Raw genomic sequence first — 8,524 nt, 5'->3', positions numbered from 1 at the left:
CTCTTTGTAACCAATAATAGTAACATGATTCCCTTTAGTTTGTGTTCCTATGTAGAGGTTTAGGGGGAAAGAGTCATCAGGGTAACAAGACGGCAGGGACACTGTCTCCTTTCATGTCATTCCCCCGAATACCAGCCAATCATTACAGAATCAAACAGCCAAATGAAGACTGGACAGAATAAGAGACCAAGGGCAAGAGGAAAACAGATGCTTTGGCAAGAAGGCAGACTATAAATGTTGGTTTCCCAGGATTTTGATAGCAGGAGTGTTTATCTTATTGAAAGCAGAGTCTAATTGAATAAAAGAGTTTTAAAAATACTGAGCCATTAATTAGGCGGCATGGGGTAAAGCACGGATCCAGTAATGTATGAGGCTTCTGGGAGGCTTCAGGCTGCACGCATCGATTCTGTCAGGGCGCCAGAGAAACAAGAGAGCCGAATGTTTTGCCTCTTCTGGAAACCTACCTGATACATTTGGAAGTGGCTTCCCCATGCATTGCCTCTGCTCAAATCATCCCATAATTACTCTGGCACTGTACACTGCAAACTTGGCGAGCTCTGAGAGATATCAGATGTTTTTCTCATGCTTGCTGAACCTCTCTTAGACAAATTTTGCATTGTTTTTTGTGTCAGTTTTATCGTGAAACATCGTGTTGCCATCTGGGAAGAAAAACAACATGGTAGAGGAGCAGCTGGTGAATGGCAATGGCCAAATAAACATTGGCAGGCATCCGCCATTAGGTGAGATAAGAGTGATGGGCGGCTGCCAACACCAATGATCCCTCACCACTGGAGCATCTTTCACACTCCCCTTCTCTCTTATCTTCACTCAAATTCATGGCAGCTTTTCATTCAGAGACTCAAGCTTTCTAAGTGTCAGGTGTTGGGCTTTCCCTGCTCTGTCCTAGAGGATCTAGATAGATCTATAAGGTGCCCCACCAATAGAATTTCTCTCCTGGGCAGGACAACAGACTTCTTGAAGCAATGGGTAAGTTTCTGATACCTTAACAGGAAGCCTCCCCTAAAGAATGACAGAATACCAAGATCCTTACTAAGCTTTTCAACCAGTTTAATGGCCCTTATTTTGACCATCACCCAAACAACGTCAGAATTTGTGGCTCTCAAACCCTTAAATAATTTAAAGGCCATATGTATGATAGTTCAGTTCAGTGGCTCAGTCGTGTCCAGCACTTTGCGACCTCATGGACTGCACCAACTCTTGAAGCTTACTCAAATGCATGTCCATCGAGTCAGTGATGCCATCCAAGCATCTCATCCTCTGTCATCTCCTTCTCCTCCCACCTTCAATCTTTCCCAGCATCAGGGTCTTTTCCAATGAGTCAGTTCTTTGCATCAGGTGGCCAAAGTATTGGAGTTTCAGCTTTATGTATGACAAACCAACATAAATAATACCATCATGGCTTTGGAAGCAGGGAAGTGAGAGGAAGTAAGTTACACCTGATTTAAAAAGTTGTACCCTACACTTTCTTGTTTATAAGATAAAAAATTTTCTATTACAACACTTCTAAAACTGAGATTCATAGAATAGATTCTAAAAAAGTATCTGACAATCTCCAGGCAGCAGAATGAATTGTGAAGTGCCAATAGTCATCATTGCCTGCACATGTGCAAACTGGTGAATATTGAAAGTAAACATTTATCCAATAACCTCAGTTGTGTTATTTCTACTGTATGAGCCAACATGGCTGAATTTTTAACTTAAATTTGGATTCTGAGTTTTGGCTTAAAATATCCTCAAACTATTACATTGTAAAGTAGCACTTTTTTATTTGTTCAGTTTGCAAAATTTTGTTTCACAGAGACAGTGTGATCAGAGGCAATAGATACTGCTGAACCACTCAAAATAACTCAAAAATTTTTAAGCTAATAGAGGTTGGAATGATCAGCACATGTGTCATGGAGATTGACACTCAAGCTGGTACATCTACCTGGCAAAACCCTCCAACTAACTTTCAATATACAGTTCAATTATATATAGTCATTAAATATTATACTCACTAAGTTATATATCCAATATATTACATTCAATATACATTATAATCAATATATTATATGTTCAACACATGTTACAGTAAATATATATTCAATATATTTTATACTCAACATATAATTCAATAAGAGAAATGTATGTATTGAAATATAATTGACATACATATAAAATTTCCCTTAATTAAATTATATATTTAATATAATCTATATTGAATATACATTACATATAATCTTTTAATATGTATTAATTTAACCAGAAATGAAATGGAAATACAAACTAAACTGTGGAACTCTTGACAAGATTTTGCTCTAAGCTCTAAAATGGATGAGGTTACAAGAAAAAAGCAGTGCACCATGCCATGCTATTTACAAAGGCCAACGGCTAACTCCAAACTTTGAATGCTGGAGTATAAAAGGCTTAAATACAAATTTCACTTGTGAAAGTTATGAAAATGGCCTGAAATTTTATGTATCATTGATTATTAAAAAATCAAATACAAAACTTATGCACCATTAATATATTGATAAATTTAATTAAAAAACAAAAATTAACATGATATAGGAAATATGTTAACTTTCAGAATCACCTAATTCATCCCTTTGTTTGAAAAAATAAAATCCTAAGGTCCCACAGTTCACTTGCAAGAGAATTCAAAATAAAATTGTGAATTAAGCAGGCAGACGTGAAAGGGAGAACGGGAGAGCGTGAAACAACAGGCTTTGACCTAAAGGACAGGTCAAATTAGGACCTGCCAGAAATTCTCCTTAAACAGCATTAGAACAAGTTCTCTGGAAAAATTCCTGCTCTTAGATCAATGGTCACTTATACAACTATGACTGAACACAATCAACAAAATTGCAGGGAAAATCTAAGAGAAACTAAAACCTAAGGAAAATTTCCTAAAAGTCTATTTAGATTCAATTCAATATTATTCATGAAAAAAGTCAGTCACTCTGAATGTTTCAATAAATAATTTATGTGTAGCCACATTCTTTTGTCAATGTGCTATTCATTCTTTTGATATCTGTCAGGTAAGTATATGACAAATGCTATTACCCTCATTTGAGCTCCAATGAAATTAACTGAATGAGTCTCTCATTATAATGTTAATTCAGAAATTTTGAAGCTGTAATTCATTAGTCCATAACCCTTAATCCATAAACTCAATAAAATTTTGCCTACAGAGCACTCAATCGACATTTATAAGAAATTTGATCCTAAAATAGCAAGGAACTACTTTCTAAAATAAACCCATCATTGGAAAAAAAGAAACTGCAAATACTTTCTCCTCCTTTCTTAAGCATCTGCTGTGAAACACTAGATGGACTCTGTAGCGATGTCAAGTAAGGTCATTCTTGGCCCCATTTTACAGATGAAGAAACTGAAGGTTACAAATGGTAAATAACTTAAATAACTTGCCCAAGTTAAAACAGCTTGAAAATCCAGAAAATCTGTCTCCAAGACCTATAACCTTAACTACTATGTTATGATGCAAGGTGTTCAATAATTAAATACTAAACTAGTAGTGTATAACTGATATTGTGACTTTGAAGTAAGTTAAAGTAGTTCAGATGGCTGCAAAATAAATAGGGTCTTGAAGGATAAACAAGCTTGGTAAAGGTACGTTTTGTCAGAATCAGCAAATAAAAAAATACAACTAAAGAGCAACTACTGGACAACAAGAAAGGGAAACTCCAAAGGGAATAGTTGGAATCTTGTAGAAGGCCTGCAGGAGAAGAAACTGAAATTGGAATTACATGTTGGCCAAGGCAGTGCAAATCAATTTGTAAACGATGGATGTCCCTTTGGAAGGCTTCCAGGGAGACACAGCAGTACGGACAGGAAGTAGCCCCCTCTTGATGAGTAAGTCAGTGCCTTCCTGAGAAGGGTAATAGCCTCACCTTTCAGAAGGGCCCAGATGACAGAATGCAAGAAGACGACAGAGCTAATATGATCACTGCATTATAAATTAAAGCATTTAACCACATGGATATTTTTCACCCTAGAAGACAGGATCTTGTCACTTAACAGGATCAATGAAGAAAGAAGCATATTCCTGGCCACAGAGATGCACCCACAGATGCTGTATCTCCGCCTTGTTGAGAGTAAGATGGTTTGGCACAGCTACAAGCTCATCTTCTGACCTACCAAAAGATCTTGTTAACAAGAAAATTTCTTCTAGAAATAGAATAAAATGTAATCATTTAGTAAACCAAACTCTGAAAATGCAACAAAAGGGGTATGTAAGTTAAAGCTCAGGGTTTGAAGAGCTCAAATTTGTGATATCCAGGGTAGAAAAATCTTGTAACACCAACATTAGCAAAAGGGGCACACAGAGTTTTAAAAACTACATAAAGTATCCTGTCACAAACAGAAAGCAAAAAATAAAACCCTCTAATATTGCACACTTAGCAATATTAGACAATACAAAGCCAGGCGTGGGGTGAGGGTCATGAGCTAAGTTTTGGAAGGAGACGGGGAAGTCCTTGCCACAAAGTGGGCATAGGTGTAATCCTAAAACCTATAGAATCTGTTAAAATATGGAAGGGAATTTATTCTGACCTCTAAACAGACCACTTGGAGCAATGTCAAGTACTTCAGGTTCTCAGAGTGGGAGCCTGAACTTTGAGGAACTGAATGCCAAGAACTCAGAACTATTGAACCTGACAATGAACTCCTTAAAGAAGGGGACGTTATTTTATTTACATTAGAATTTCCAGTACGAAGCACAATGCCTAGAAAATACTAAGAGTTTAACAAACATTTGATGGCTAAACAGAGGTATGATGTCCCTTCTAAGATTCTGTGAACTGTAGATGATACAGAATAAGCCTCATCCTGGGATAAAATGGACATCACTTAGGTATGTTATCTGAGAAGAGCAGAAGGCCCCTTCTTTCACTGCACATCTCCAACAGCCTTCATGGCAGGCTCAAATGTGACCATTAGAGGGGCAATTCTCAGTGTTAGGCATTGCCCTCTCCCCTAGAAGAATGACCCTGGGAGCAGCAAGCTCATGAAGAACAGTACTAACATCTAACTGATCGTGCTCTCTGATGCACAGGCAGTATCAACAGCCTGACTGGGAGATACAAAAGCATGTCAAAAGAAAGCTTTAGAATGTGTGGGAAAGAGAATTTTCCTTCACTGGGGTGACTGAAAGGGCTGAAGCTCTGCATAGTCACTTCATCACCAAGAGAAAACCAATCTGAATTAAGTCAACCCAGAGGAAATCTGAGCTGAGAGATGCAGAGGTTCTGAGTCTGGATGATGCTATTAAGTCCCTGGACTGAGCTCTACCCAAAGGAAGTTCTCTGGAGTCTTCAGTGAGCCAGTACATTCCCATTTTTGCTAGGCTAATTTGACGTGGCTTTCTGTCTCTGGATCAAAGCAGGATGTCAAGTGCAAATTTTCAATTTCCCCAGTATTACATGAAGATCAAAGCTGAAAACTAAGGTATGCTAAGATCCTCATACTCTAACATATGGGAATTTACTAATGGACTTCCTTGGTGGCTCAGATGGTAAAGAATCTGCCTGCAATTCAGGAGATGGTTCAGTTCAATCCCTGGGTCAGGAAGATCCCCTGGAGGAGGGCATGGCTCTTCTTTCTCCTTCAGGAGAAAGAAAATGGGTTATCTTGTTACCAAAAATTAAGGAAAGAGGATTCAAAGGGATTTCATGTTGAGAACACGGAGTGATTACATGAAAGGAATATGGGCAGTTCGTTTTCCAATTTTGGCAATCTGGCCAACACACCTCAGTTACCTAAGCCGAGGAAAAGAGAATTAAAGAACAAGGTGAGTCTGGGCAAAGAGGTAGCCAAGAAGCTATCTACCCCATTATTTGACATGTTATGGGTGGATGAATTTCCTGAGGGTTAAAAAATGAAGAGACAATTTTCTGAATTCTGTCTTCCCAGTTTTCATCAAGAGGACTGATCACTAGGAAAAGGGATCTCAATTTAGGGGTGGGAACCTTTTGGAGGGACTAAGGGAGTAGAAGATCTTCACGACCAAGATAGTCACGATAACGTGATCACTGACCTAGAGGCAGACATCTTGGAATGTGAAGTCAAGTGGGCCTTAGAAAGCATCACTACAAACAAAGCTAGTGGAGGTGATGGAATTCCAGTCGAGCTATTTCAAATCCTGAAAGATGATGCTGTGAAAGTGCTGCACTCAATATGCCAGCAAATTTGGAAAACTCAGCAGTGGCCACAGGACTGGAAAAGGTCAGTCTTCATTCCAATCCCAAAGAAAGGCAATGCCAAAGAATGCTCAAACTACCGCACAATTGCACTCATCTCACACGCTAGTAAAGTCATGCTCAAAATTCTCCAAGCCAGGCTTCAGCAATATGTGAACCGTGAAATTCCAGATGTTCAAGCAGGTTTTAGAAAAGGCAGAGGAACGAGAGATCAAATTGCCAACATCCGCTGGATCATGGAGAAAGCAAGAGAGTTCCAGAAAAACATCTATTTCTGCTTCATTGACTATGTCAAAGCCTTTGACTGTGTGGATCACAATAAACTGTGGAACATTCTGAAAGAGATGGGAACACCAGACCACCTGACCTGCTTCTTGAGAAACCTGTATGCAGGTCAGGAAGCCACAGTTAGAACTGGACATGGAACAACAGACTGGTTCCAAATAGGAAAAGGAGTACGTCAAGGCTGTATATTGTCACCTTGCTTATTTAACTTACATGCAGAGTACATCATGAGGAACGCTGGGCTGGAAGAAGCACAAGCTGGAATCAAGATTGCTGGGAGAAATATCAATAACCTCAGATATGAAGATGACACCACCCTTATGGCAGAAAGTGAAGAGGAACTCAAAAGCCTCTTGATGAAAGTGAAAGAGGAGAGTGAAAAGGTTGGCTTGAAGCTCAACATTCAGAAAACAAAGATCATGGCATCTGGTCCCATAACTTCATGGGAAATAGGTGGAAAAACAGTGGAAACAGTGTCAGACTTTATTTTGGGGGGCTCCAAAATCACTGCCAATGCTGATTGCAGCCATGAAATTAAAAGACGCTTACTCCTTGGAAGGAAAGTGATGACCGAGACATTACTTTGCCAACCAAGGTCCGTCTAGTCAAGGCTATGGTTTTTCCCGTGGTCATGTATGGATGTGAGAGTTGGACTGTGAAGAAAGCTTATCGCCGAAGAATCGATGCTTTTGAACTGTGGTGTTGGAGAAGACTCTTGAGAGTCCCTTGTACTGCAATGAGATCCAATCAGTCCATTCTAAGGGAGATCGATCCTGGGTGTTCATTGGAAGGACTGATGCTAAAGCTGAAACTGCAATACTTTGGCCACCTCATGCAACGAGTTGACTCACTGGAAAAGACTCTGATGCTGGGAAAGGTTGGGTGCGGGAGGAGAAGGGGACGACGGAGAATGAGATGGCTGGATGGCATCCCCGACTCTCCGCGACCCCATGAATCACAGCACGCCAGGCCTCCCTGTCCATCACCAACTCCCGGAGTACACTCAAACTCATGTCCACAGAGTCGGGGATGCCATCCAGCCATCTCATTCTCCGTCGTCCCCTTCTCCTCCCGCACCCAACCTTTCCCAGCATCAGAGTCTTTTCCAGTGAGTCAACTCGTCTCATGAGGTGGCCAAAGTATTGGAGTTTCAGCTTTAGCATCAGTCCCTCCAATGAACATCCAGGATCGATCTCCTTTAGAATGGACTGGTTGGATCTCCTTGCAGTACAAGGGACTCTCAAGAGTCTTCTCCAACACCACAGTTCAAAAGCATCGATTCTTCGGCGATCAGCTTTCTTCACAGTCCAACTCTCACATCCATACATGACCACGGGAAAAACCATTGCCTTGACTAGACGGACCTTGGTCGGCAAAGTAATGTCTCTGCTTTTTAATATACTATCAAGGTTGGTCATAACTTTCCTTCCAAGGAGCAAGCGTCTTTTAATTTCATGGCTGCAATCAGCATCTGCAGTGATTTTGGAGCCCAAAAAAACAAAGTCTGACACTGTTTCCACTGTTTTTCCATCTATTTCCCATGAAGTGATGGGACCAGATGCCATGATCTTTGTTTTCTGAATGTTGAGCTTCAAGCCAACCTTTTCACTCTCCTCTTTCACTTTCCTCAAGAGGCTTTTGAGTTCCTCTTCACTTTCTGCCATAAGGGTAGTGTCATCTGCATATCTGAGGTTATTGATATTTCTCCCAGCAATCTTGATTCCAGCTTGTGCTTCTTCCAGCCCAGCATTCCTCATGATGTACTCTGCATATAAGTTAAATAAGCAAGGTGACAATATACAACCTTGACGCACTCCTTTTCCTATTTGGAACCAGTCTGTTGTTCCATGACCGGTTCTAACTGTTGCTTCCTGACCTGCATACAGGTTTCTCAAGAGGCAGGTCAGGTGGTCTGGGATTCTCATCTCTTTCAGAATGTTCCACAGTTTATTGTGATCCACACAGTCAAAGGCTTTGGCATAGTCAATGAAGCAGAAATAGATGTTTTTCTGAAACTCTCT

This window comes from Moschus berezovskii, chromosome 9 (genome assembly GCF_049115385.1).
Source record: "Moschus berezovskii isolate FMDL1 chromosome 9, NW_MosBer_1.0, whole genome shotgun sequence".
Classification (NCBI taxonomy): Eukaryota; Metazoa; Chordata; class Mammalia; order Artiodactyla; family Moschidae; genus Moschus; species Moschus berezovskii.
This window is presented reverse-complemented; position numbering follows the sequence as displayed.